Source organism: Podarcis gaigeae (genome assembly GCF_964106915.1).
Source record: "Podarcis gaigeae genome assembly, chromosome: 17".
NCBI classification, from domain to species: Eukaryota; Metazoa; Chordata; class Lepidosauria; order Squamata; family Lacertidae; genus Podarcis; species Podarcis gaigeae.
In genome coordinates, this window is record NC_139694.1 from 5,308,709 (window position 1) to 5,320,899 (window position 12,191).

Below are 12,191 nucleotides of genomic sequence, written 5' to 3' on the forward strand. Positions count from 1 at the left end.
GTCACCCAGTGACCTTCTAGAGTGAACTGGGGCTTTGAACCCTGGTCTCCCAGCTCATAGTCCAACAGTATGTGGCCTGGGGAGAGTCCAGCATGAAAGACCTGGAAAGATACATTTGGCCCCCCAGGACCTGAGGTTCCTCACACCTGTTTTTATAGTCTCCTTATGCTATGCTGTCCTGTGCTCCACATCGGAGGAAGGGCAAGATATAAAAACAATGAAGTGAAAAATACAAGAGATTCCTTTTTTAAAAGATGCCACAAGAAAGCAGGACTGGAAGAAGAGTAAAAGAACAGCATAAAATAAAAATCTGCAGACAGAGAGGAAAGGCAAACTAAGCTGATGGACTACTGAGGTGAAGGACATGAAACAGGAGTTGGTAATGCAGGTGAGCTGCGCACAGGTGAGCTGCAAGCAAGCTGCCGGCCAGCTCTGTGGAGGCTCCTTTTATTGACACAATATGCAAACCCAGGCAGATACATTTTGGGCTGTGACCTTTACACATCTTCCAGTCCCGAGATCTTGGGGTGGTACAAAGTTATTTTGGCACCTGTTTCCACCGCATCATTTTCCCCTTGCACAGTGTATGATGAAGGAGACAAAGGTCTCAGAGACAAAGGTCACAGACAGGACGCTGCAGACTACTGAGATCGCAAAAGGTTAGACAGAGGGCATGATGTTCAAACAGCTGTGGCTTTGTCTGTGAGGGGGAGTGTGCCCCGCACCCCAAGGTCACACGTGCAGGCAGCTGAGGCTGCCCGCGCGCAGGGAGTGTGCTCCACACCCAGCGATCATTCCTACAGACTACGCCGAAATGGCAAAGCTGGCCAGAAAGCTCAGGAACCAAGAGGACAAAAACTTTTTAAAAAGAATGGGGGAAAATTATAATTTACTTAGGAGAGCACTATAAGCAGATAAAAACATTAGCAGGATTTTAATATCACTTGTAATGTAACAGGTATTATGGATAATATGGATGTATATAAAATATAGATTCTGAAATAATATGTAGTTGAAAATGTTCATATTAGGACCCATGGAAGGGGTGGGGGGAAGTTGCGAGATTCAGAGTAATCTCTTTATACAGATATGTATTTGGTATTGTTAGAAACTAACTTTTGTAAAATCTAATAAAAATGATTTTTTAAAAAAATCTGCAAATCATAGATTGGCAGCGTTAATTCTAAATTTGGGGAAGTGGGACTATCTTAGCTTAGCATCCTGATGCTTGGAATGATGGCTCCAGGCAAATGTCCCTAGGAAAGGACTTCCAGAGTCATGGGGCCAACACAGAAAAGGCTATTCTCTCCAGTAACTAGATTTATATGAGGAAGGGTGCCATTTCAACTGGTCAAGCCAATTATTGGTTAAGCATCTAAATAGTGCAACCCTAATGTCAAAAACCAGAAACCAAATGTATGGCACAAACCACTGTATTCAGAGAATATTCAACATCGCAAAGACTTCTGCTGTGCAGTTTAAAACATTTCCAGCCAGACATCCACAGTTTGCTTTTTCAAGCACGTTGCTTGGTTTTTCTGTCCTGAAAGCCGAGATCAGAGCCAGTCCCCAGGAACTCCCTGGGTAAGGGAAATGGCAAAGAGCAGTACGGATCCTTCCAAACAGACATTGACAAGTGAAGAAGCAGACAGGGCCATTGCATCTGTCTGCAACCTCTCTCTGGCATCAGGGCAACAGCTTTCAAATCTGCTACAAGTCACATATCATATCTGCCTTTTGCCCATCTGAAGAAATGCCGATAAATCCCCAAGGTTTAGCTACACATATAACCTAGGCCTTTGGAATTATACAGACCTGGTGAATCAATATATTTACAAAAAAAACATGAGTTCATAGGTCGTCCTTCCTGCTCTCTGATCACACATTCATCCTCCCTTCTCTTTCTGTTTGGAGATAAGCCAAGGTTAGATTTACATCTGTACTGCTGCCGCATACCCTCCGAGTGTCCTGATTTTCCAGGGACAGTTTCAGAATTACAAAAGCCATCCCGGCTTCTGACTTGATCCCAGAATGTCACAGTTTCCCCGGCCAGTGCTGCTGCTGCCAAGCTCGGGGAGGAGCAGGAGCCAGCACTTGACCCGAGCAGCAGTGGTGGTGAGGGGGCATCCCATTGCGCCTCCGTGGCCTTTCTGTGACCATAGCTGCCAGCCTCCTCCCTTGGGCAGCTTGTAGCAGCTGCTGGAGAGTGGGCGAGGAGGAGGAGGAGGAGGAGGAGGAGGACGAGAGGCTGCCACCATGGAGGCCCTGTCAGGAGCTTGTCCTACTTTCGAGTAGGACCCTGGCAGAGACACATGCCCGACTGGCATGTTCTCCCTCTCCTGGTCGATCGTTCGGGAGCTTCAAAAGCTTTCTTCAGCCCAAACATCACAGCGACCGATGCCAACAGACATCGGCACACTTAGGGATCTGCAGAGTCTTTGCAGCTTGTGTAACTCAGCAACTCAGCATTTTGGCTAATCTACTTTATTTACATATAAACACACACGGAGCACTGCAACATGGCTCCCTCTCTCTCTTTCCCAACATCAGGGTCTTTTCCAGGGAGTCTTCTCTTCTCATGAGGTGGCCAAAGTATTGGAGCCTCAGCTTCAGGATCTGTCCTTCCCGTGAGCACTCAGGGCTGATTTCCTTCAGAATGGAGAGGTTTGTTCTTCTTGCAGTCCATGGGACTCTCAAGAGTGTCCTCCAGCACCATAATTCAAAAGCATCCATTCTTCAGCGATCAGCCTTCTTTATGGTCCAGCTCTCACTTCCATACATCACTACTGGGAAAACCATAGCTTTAACTGTACGGACTAATATATAACAATGCAAATAACATAGCACACACATTTTAGTCTCCTAACATTAGCACAAACATATGTCAGTCTGAAGCTGTAGAAATATCTGGGAGGGGGCGTGTTTGGAAGAGGCACCCACTCTTCCCCATCTGCCTCTCACAAGTTGCTGATGTGGCTGCACCCCACACCTCTGCTTGCGCTCAAAGAGCTGTAGTCAAGGCTGTGCTTAGGAGCTTCAACAACATTATATCTGCTCTGGAACAGATTGTCTTGAATTCAACACACCCCGCCATCAAGTGATCAGCCAGTGTTTGCTGTATCTAGAATTCACTGGCACTGGGGAAGTTTGCCTACCCTGTAGAGAGGACAGGAAGTTACATGTGGACCTGGGAATAGCTCAGTTGGTAGAGCAAGAGGTTCTTAATCTCAGGGTTGTGGGTTTGAGCTCCACGTTGGGCAAAAGATTCCTGCGATGCAGGCGGTTGGACTAGATGATGGTTGTGGCCCCTTCCAACTCTATACAGTGGTACCTCAGGATACTGACACTTCAGGTTACAGACGCTTCAGGTTACAGACGCTTCAGGTTACAGATGCTTCAGGTTACAGACTCCCCTAACCCAAAAATAGTACCTTGGGTTAAGAACTTTGCTTCAGGATGAGGACAGAAATTGTGCGGCAGCAGTGGGAGGCCCCATTAGCTAAAGTGGTGCTTCAGGTTAAGAACAGTTTCAGGTTAAGAACGGACCTCCAGAACGAATTAAGTTCTTAACCCGAGGTACCACTGTAATTCTATGTGCAGAAAAACTATGTTACGCTAGTGCAGGAAAATCCAACTGCAGGTCTGCTTAATGACAGAAAGACTTGCGTTCCTGAACAGATTTAACAAAATCCAAAGGCGCTTCCAGATGACCTGTTGATGGAGCATTCATTCTGATTTGTTGAAAGGGAGCTTCCTTGGTCTTACGCTGCCCCATCTTCTCCCCTGAACGGCACCACTCCCACCTCATACGCCACTGCTGTCTCTCCCTGAACCTTATGCAGCACTTCTAAAGGTGCGTCACATATACGACTTTAGTGTCCCTTACAACAACCCTGCGAGATAGGCCAGTACAATGGCTCCCGTGTTACAAGTTGGGGGCTGATGCTGAGGGGCAACAGCTTATCGCTAGGCTACCCAAACAGTCAATGCTTGAGGTGAGATATGAGCTGTAGACTTTCCCCCATAGCACTTATTTCGGGAATTGTGTGACACTAGTTAACAAGGGCAGGGAGTGTAGGAAGTACAGTGGTACCTCGGGTTACATACGCTTCAGGTTACATACGCTTCAGATTACATACGCTTCAGGTTACACACTCCGCTAACCCAGAAATAGTGCTTCAGGTTAAGAACTTTGCTTCAGGATAAGAACAGAAATCGGACTCCGGCGGTGCGGCAGCAGCAGGAGGCCCTATTAGCTAAAGTGGTGCTTCAGGTTAAGAACAGTTTCAGGTAAAGAACGGACCTCCGGAACGAATTAAGTACTTAAACTGAGGTACCACTGTACAGGTCCTTATAGAAACAAAACAGTTAACATGAAAGTTAGGGACAGAGTAGAACTGCAAGTGAAAGCACAAACATGCCAATTGGGAGACTGAATGCTCTACCCAGAAGCTTCCCCAAACACAGGTCTGAGTCTTTGCTTAACATCTTAACGCTAAGCCCGTATAGTCCAAACTAATCCTGTTACCGAATTTTATACTGAGGAATCCAAGACACACAGCAGTGAGTCATGGAATGAGTCATTCCAAATAAGTACATGATCCTGATTAAAAGCACATCACTTTCTCCCCCCCCCTTTCTTTTCTTTTTTTAAAAAAAGCACATCACTTTCAGGCAGTGTGAATTCGGAGCATGGCTGAAATAAGTCCACATCCACAAACTTTTGTTTCAGTTTTTAAATGCTGGGTTGGCACAACCCCCGGTTCAAGCCAAATTCGTAGCCTGTCAGCTAGAGTCCAGAGAACTCACTGCAAAATGAGTTTTGTCTATGTCATCCAGGCTGCTGCTTCTGGCATGGTGACGCCACAGCAAATCCCATGGGTTGGCCTAGCCAATCGGATTAAAAGGCAGTGCAGGCTGATGTGAGGCACAGGGCAATGAGAGAGAGAAAAGAGAGAGAAAGAAGAGAAAGGGGGAGCTGTAATGGCAAGGAATGGGCACCATGCAGCTACAAGAACAATATGAATACTCTTGCAAGGTGACGTGTCTGCTTGCAAAATTCATTTCTGGTCCAGCAAGTGTGTTACCGTATTTTTTGCTCTATAAGACTCACTTTTTCCCTCCTAAAAAGTAAGGGGAAATGTGTGTGCATCTTATGGAGCGCATGTAGGCTGCACAGCTATCCCAGAAGCCAGAACAGCAAGAGGGATTGCTGCTTTCACTGTGCAGCGATCCCTCTTGCTGTTCTGGCTTCTGAGATTCAGAATATTTTTTTTCTTTTCTTCCTCCTCCAAAAACTAGGTGTGTCTTGTGGTCTGGTGCGTCTTATAGAGGGGGGAGTTTGGATTTGATATCCCGCTTTATCACTACCCTAAGGAGTCTCAAAGCGGCTAACATTCTCCTTTCCCTTCCTCCCCCACAGCAAACACTCTGTGAGGTGAGTGGGGCTGAGAGACTTCAGAGAAGTGTGACTGGCCCAAGGTCACCCAGCAGCTGCATGTGGAGGAGTGTGGAAGCGAACCCGGTTCCCCAGATTATGACACTACCGCTCTTAACCACTACACTACACTGCTTAAGAGCAAAAAATACTGTGATTTAAAAGTGAATGGCAAGAGCTAGAGAATATTCTGTGCAGGTTTACTCATGAGTGCAGAAGCTCTGTTCAATGGCTCTGTGCTATTTCTCTCTATGTGTAGCTTCCTTGAAATGATTACCAGCCTCTCCATCTGTGGGTTGGTGGATGCTTAGCAAGACACAAAGTCCCCAATAGGAGGATCATGCAATAACAAGTTATTTGCTCCATTAGTTGCATCAGTCCTTCTGCTTTCCACTGGGTTATTTTGCTAATAAACATTCCTCGCAACTCTCTCCCACCCCCGAAACCTCAGAACAGGAGTGTGAGCTTTCCTTAGCAGCAGAAACACACACATTCACAGGGGGTTACTTTATCATTGCACAGGATACTGTGTCTCTATTGCCCCCTGGAGTTTGGATGTGGCAAAACCGCAAGTCAATCTGGTGATGGTTAAATCTCGTTCTAGCGGCTCCTCTTTACTGAAGCCGAAGGTTATTATAGTCACACGGCTTCCATTGTGCTAACAACAGCATCTGAGCTGTAAGTCAGGAACCCTTCACAGCAGCCTGCGAAATAGATTTCTAACTCCAGGGTATGAAAATGAGCACAGAGAGATGGCCTATTAAAACCTCTTTATGTTTATATGGTGTGCTATTATGCAAAGGGTTCCCCACGCAGAAGCAGAGGATTGCTAACGTTTCTGGCAGAGCAGAGCAGACAGCTGTATGCTCACAGCAATGGAATAATTTTGTGTATAGCTGGGGCCAGAGGTTTGTGCAGTTGGTCATTTGCCAGGGCCCAGCCGCCAGCAATGAAGGACGCGGGTGGCGCTGTGGGTTAAACAACAGAGCCTAGGACTTGCCAATCAGAAGGTCGGCAGTTCGAATCCCCACAACAGGGTGAGCTCCCGTTGTTCGGTCCCTGCTCCTGCCAACCTAGCAGTTCAAAAACATGTCAAAGTGCAGGAAGGTAAACTACGTTTCTGTGCGCTGCTCTGATTCGCCAGAAGCAGCTCAGTCATGCTGGCCACATGACCTGGAAACTGTACGCCGGCTCCCTTGGCCAATAAAGCGAGATGAGCGCCACAACCCCAGAGTCGGTCACGACTGGACCTAATGGTCAGGGGTCCCTTTACCTTTATCTTAGCCGCCAGCAAAGGACCCGTCATTCTTATAGCACTGCCATTATCACTTTGCAAAGATCCAGACGCTCCAATTGTCACTATTTTCCAGGGACAGTCCTGGATTTACAGAAGCCATCCTGTTTTCTGACTTGATCCTGGAATGTCCTGGTTTTCCTTAGGACATCCCTATTTTTATCAGATAATTGTCGGAGGGTATGGAGTTATCTGACCTCTGAGCCATCTGAAGGCAGTCCTGTATAGGGAAATTTTTAAATGTTTTCTTGTGTTTCTGTATATGTTTGAAGCTGCCCAGAGCGGCTGAGGCAACCTAGTCAGATGGGCAGGCTATAAATGTTGTTATTCTTGAATAGGACATCCCTATTTTCATCGGAGAAATGTTGGAGGGTGTGGAGATCCCCTCACGAGATCAAGGGCCAGAAATTTGTGCTGCCTCGGGCCTGCTGGTCAAGGCAAGGCAAAGTTGGAGATCCCAACCCTCTGGAGACCTGTTTGCAAAACACAGAGAAAACGGAAGGCTGTGTGGAGAGTCCTTCTCTCCCAACATATATGAATGCAGGGATGAAGCAAAATATTCCCACCTACCCTCCATATGAAACTCAGAGAACCTGGGAGTTCCACTTAGGAATGGGGGAGAATTCAAGTCACTCTGCGTTTAAAGGGGAAATTGCCTAATACACAACACATGAACCAAGACACAGCCATTCTTTGATATCTGCACTTCTCTGAATTTTGCAACACGAAGCAATGGGTGCAAAAATGCAGATCCTCTCAGAAAGTATAGGTGCAAATGCATGTATTAGTGAAAGCAGTCTTATATCTTGGCATATAAACTTTAATAATTTATATTAACATTGTTTTAGAAAATAAATGAAATTGTATACCAAAAGAAAGTTCGGCATGTCTATTAATTTCAGAGGGTATGTTCTGAGTAATCTGAGAGACAGCAATTTGGCTAAGACCATTTACTGTGTTAATGGCAAAGGCAACATTTGAACCCAAGACTTCCTGCTTTACAGCTGCATCTCTCCTTCTGCAGAAAAAGGATGCCCAGGCCCAGGCATCCAGGCTGAACAGCAACGGGCATTGCAGCTTCCAAAAGTTAATTAGCAAAATGATCAGTATCTAACCAGTGGCAAGCAGGTGTAAAGAATTAATTAATGATGGGGAAAGGGAATACAAAGAAGATTAGTGCTGTAAGAAAAGCTGTTTCTTTGTCTTAGGAAGGCGGGGGGAGTTGCTCAAGGGGTAAACATGTTTCCATTGGCTTTTATTTTCCTTCCTCCCAGCTTTCAAACTGCAGGTGAGTTGTGTGTAGCATGACAAACAGCCTGGATCATCTCTTAAAGGGGCGAGGATTTGGGCATGGGGGGTTAATAGGCTGATAAGGCTATATCTCATCTGTATATGCAAGCCAGGCTTCCACTATAAATCACAACTCCTTTTTATTCTCTCTCGTGTGTGTGTGTGTGTGTGTGTGTGTGTGTGTGTGTGTCTGTCTGTCTGTCTGTCTGTCTGTCTGCTATCTGTCTCACACACACAAGGTAAAAGGTAAAAAGGTAAGGGACCCCTGGATGGTTCAGTCCAGTCAAAGGTGACTATGGGGTGTGGCGTTCATCTCCATTTTCAGGCTGAGGGAGCTGGCATTTGTTCACAGACAGCTTTCTGGGTCATGTGGCCAGCATGACTAAACTTCTTCTGATGCAACAAAACCATGATGAGTACCAGAGTGCACAGAAATGCTGTTTACCTTCCCACTGCAGTGGTACCTATTTATCTACTTGCACTGGCGTGCTTTCAAACTGCTAGGTTGGCAGGAGCTGGGACAAAGCAATGGGAGCTCATTCCATCACGGGGGTTCAAACCACCAACCTTCCAACTGGCAAGCCGAAGAGGCTCAGTGGTTTAGACCACAGCACCACCTGCTCCCTAGTACACACACACACACACACACACACACACACACAGAGGTGTAGGTACCACTTTCCTAAGTTTTGATCGTTCCTATGATGTTGGTGCACACTGGGTACTGGGCCTGGTGATACAGTTGGTCAGAAGAATCCCTGATCTGGACCCATCAGTGTTGCGTCCTTTGCCAGCACCCAGCACACGTCTGTGCTAGGGTTACCAGATGAGAGTCCCCGGTCTTGCAAATCTGTCCCTGGACAAATTCTGTCCCCGGAATGTCCCCAGATTTGCAAATCTGTCCCCGGGAAATGTGGCAGCAGCAGCCTCAGCAGCCCAGAGGCAGCCTGGTAGCGCAGTTGGCTCTGGCTGGCTTCAGGAGCTGCTCACTGCCACTGCCACTGCCGAAGGGGAACCGGGGACTTCCAGTGGTACAGATCTCCTGCCCGCTTCCCCCTTTGTTTTGACAGATCCGGGGAGGCTCAGGAGTTGCGGGTGGGCGGCTGTTGCCCAGGAAGGGCGCAAGGCAAGCAGTTTCTCTGTCAGGCAAGGTGCAAAGCCCTTCAGTCAAAACAAAGGGGGAAGCAGGCAGGAGATCGGAGGAGGCTCCGGAGTCATGGGTGGGCACCATGCAGTTGCCCAGTTTTTTAAAAACTCTGCACATTTATGTTTCAAAGGGTGCGAAAGAAGGGCTTTGCACCTTTTTACAATATGCATGTGTGCTTGGGCCCAGGGTCTTTTGCCTCACCATCCTGTTGCTAAGTAAAGGTAAAGGGACCCCTGACCATTAGGTCCAGTCGTGGCCAACTCTGGGGTTGCGGTGCTCATCTCGCTTTACTGGCCAAGAGAGCCGGCATACAGCTTCCGGGTCATGTGGCCAGCGTGACTAAGCTGCTTCTGGTGAACCAGAGCAGTGCACGGAAACGCCGTTTACCTTCCTGCCATAGTGGTACGTATTTATCTACTTGCACTTTGACATGCTTTCGAACTGCTAGATGGGGAGGAGCAGGGACCGAGCAACGGGAGCTCACCCCGTTGCAGGGATTCGAACTGCCGACCTTCTGATTGGCAAGTCCTAGGCTCTGTGGCTTAACCCACAGTGCCACCCGCATCCTATCCTGTTCCTACTCAGCTTCAAAAAAAAAAGGAGGGGTCCCCAGATTCATTGAAAGAAATCTGGTAACCATAGTCTATACGCCAGGGTGGGATCAGGGGTGTGGAGGGTGAACAAAACCCACTGTACCAGCCCTTGCAACCAACGCTGTCATGTGGGTGCAGGGCACTGAGGGTTCACAAAGCTACACTGCGCTGCATGCCCACCTACCCACACAGGGGGCAGCATGGCCAGATGGCAGGGCCCTTGGTGGGCACACACACACCCAACACCTGCTGGGCAGGCATTGAGCAAGGGGGCCAGGAGGGCAGCAGCAATACCAGGCCAGGTTCTGGGGCCCAGAGACCCCCAATGGCAGGCAGGGTGGGATCCTTGCATGCGGGTGCCTGCTTCAAGCACCCTCAAAATCATGCGCCTGGGGCTAAAGCCCCCCCCCCAGACTCCCCCACACCACACCCCTGCCTGGACCTTGTATAGAAATAAATGAGCTTTCCACCCCATGAATGTGTTTATCAGTTGTAGCGGTTTATGAGCTGCTAGAGATGGGGGAAGTTTGTTGAATCCTCAGTGTAGGCAGAGCCCAAGCTGACATAGCTCACCTAAAGCACGGAAAAGCTGTGGCAAAAAGAAGTGAAAATTGACACTTTGTCCAGACATGATTTCTTGTGCTTTCAACTGAGGGGTGCAAGGAAACTCATCATCACCTTTCTGCTACCTTCAAGATTCATCAGAACCTGAGACAAGCGCTATTCATCAGCCTGGTCCTTTTCAGCTTTGGTTTCCCGGTTGCCCATGCTGCTGAACTAAGTTAACCAAGTTAAAATCTAATTTCAGCATATGTAGGTCCCACTAGTAAAGGTAAAGGTACCCCTGCCCATCAGGGCCAGTCGTGACCAACTCTAGGGTTGCGCGCTCATCTCGCTTAAGAGGCCGGGAGCCGGCGCTGTCTAGAGACACTTCTGGGTCACGTGGCCAGTGTGACGAAGCTGCTCTGGTGAGCCAGCACCAGAGCAGCACACGGAAACGCCGTTTACCTTCCCACTATAAAGCGGTACCTATTTATCTACTTGCACTTAGGGGTGCTTTCGAACTGCTAGGTGGGCAGGAGCTGGGACCGAAAGACGGGAGCGCACCCCGCCGCGGGGATTCGAGCCGCCGACCATGCGATCGGCAAGCCCTAGGCGCTGAGGTTTTACCCACAGCGCCACCCGCGTCCCGTAGGTCCCACTATCCGCCTGCTAATTATTAGAAATTCAGTTATCCAAACTTAAGGAAATGTGCCCAAACCTCGCTATACGTACTGAGGATTCGGATATCCAAACAGCTGTCCGTGCTTTGCTGAACAGTGGCAGCCATTTTCGGGCAGAAACCATGGAGACAGGGAGTGGGAAGAGAGATCAGAAAAATTAGAGAGCAGGGGTGCAAGAGACAGATCACGGATTAGAAATGTCCCCATAGGAAATAATGGAAATCATCAGCTTGCTATGCAAACGCTTGCCCAACGGACCATTTCTTGGGAATGTATCATGTTTGGAAAACGGAACCTGTGTGTAATAGCATAGGTCAGGAACAATAACATCCCCAAAATGTACATCTTTGGAAGTCCTGACAACATTAGGTCTGTCATGTCATTTCGTAGGTGATTTAAAAATCGCTAATCACCAGGGGGGTAGCAAGTTTGATCAGGGCTAAGGTGCAGATGAGGGTTTTTTAAAAAATCTGTTGTCCCCACCTCTACACAACTGGAAACAGAGGGCTCATGCCCCCTATTTGCAAAGAGGAAATTATTATTATTATTATTATTATTATTATTATTATTATTATTATTATTATTAATACCCTGCCTATCTGGGTGGCTCCCAACAGAATATTATTATTGATAATAAAGCAATAAAATATCAGACATTAAAAACTTCCCTAAACAGGGCTGCTTTCAGATGTCTTCTAAAAGTCAGATAGTTGTTTATTTCCTTGACATCTGATGGGAGGGCGTTCCACAGGGTGAGCGCCACTACTGAATTTAAGCATTCGCACCTGGATATAAATTCTCCCTTCTACAAAAACCTTTGGTGCCAGTTGTTGTTCGGATAGTATGGTCTGTTAATCCGTAATGTAAAATGTAGGGGGTGGGGCAGATTTGAACTAAAATTCCAAACTTAAACCTGAACCTGGATGCTGAGTTCATTTTTTCTCCTTGAATGGTCAAAAAGTTAGCAAATTTTGTAGATTTGTAGAGTTTTCTTTTTACTCTTTATGCTGCTCTCATAGCAGATTCTTCCATTCTGGTTGCAGTCTCTTCCATAGACGATGCAGTACATGAACTGAAATGTTCTCTTCTCAACTGTTGTTGTCTCTAAGTAACTTTTCCCCTTCTAATTACTTCCACCAATTATGGTAATATGCAGGGATGAAGATCTAAAAAGAGATTGTGAAGGAAAAGTATCAAGTCTTGTTTA